This window comes from Galeopterus variegatus, unplaced genomic scaffold, assembly GCF_000696425.1.
Source record: "Galeopterus variegatus unplaced genomic scaffold, G_variegatus-3.0.2 Scaffold17107, whole genome shotgun sequence".
NCBI classification, from domain to species: Eukaryota; Metazoa; Chordata; class Mammalia; order Dermoptera; family Cynocephalidae; genus Galeopterus; species Galeopterus variegatus.
In genome coordinates this window covers 1-955 of record NW_007743218.1, presented here as the reverse complement: position 1 = coordinate 955, position 955 = coordinate 1, and positions in this window count along the sequence as shown.

The following is a 955-nucleotide window of genomic DNA, read 5'->3' as shown; positions in this document are numbered from 1 at the left end:
ATCCCAGGCTTGGGTTTGTCCTCAAGGAATGTGTCACCATCCTGGCCCTGACAGTCGTCTTGGTTTCCTCTCAAAGGGACCCTATGAGATGTGGCTCCTCTTGCCTTGGCTCCTTGTCTATATGCAGTCAGCTGGGGTACGGTACTTAGCTTGCTCAGAGGACCAACATGAATTCTCATTCATCGCATTCTTAAGAGAGATGGGAGGAGAGGAGCAGATGACAATGATGATTTTGTCATATAATCATCACAAGCCATGGCAGCCTTGAACATTTATGTTATGCCTTCCATGTGATGATGCATTTTAGCGTGTTTACCGCAGCCTGCTCATACCACCCTCTAACAACCCCATGAGATAATTACTATTAACCTGTTTTACAGAAGAGGCACCTGAGAATCAGAGAGCTTAGGAATCTTAACCAAGATCAGTCACACAACTGTTAAATTGCAGAGATGATCAGACAGGTTTGTCTGATGCCAGGCACTAGAAATGAACAGCTGAACACATCATTACTCTTTCCTTTTTTTTTGGTCTTTTTTGTGACCAGTAAGGGGATCACAACGCTTGGCTTGGTGTCGGCTGCACCGTGCTCAGCCAGTGAGCACACCAGCCATCCCTATATAGGATCCGAACCCGTGGCAGGAGCGCTGCTGTGCTCCCAGCGCTGCACTCTCCCGAGTGAGCCACAGGGTCGGCCCATTACTCTTTCACATACAACATTTCTAAATAGTTAGTTCCTTTTCAATAAAATTCTTATTTTATATTTGCAATTCTTTTTCAGAATGGTGAAATTTTTTAATTGATCTGCAAAGTGTTCTCAAAGACATTGTTTCTAATGGAAGAACACGTTGTAACAACAGTTCTGAAGGTCCACTTTCATATTAGTGATGAATATGTTCTCAAATGGACACGTTTGGTTTCATAGAGAGAAAGAGAGAGAGAGAGAGAGAGAGAG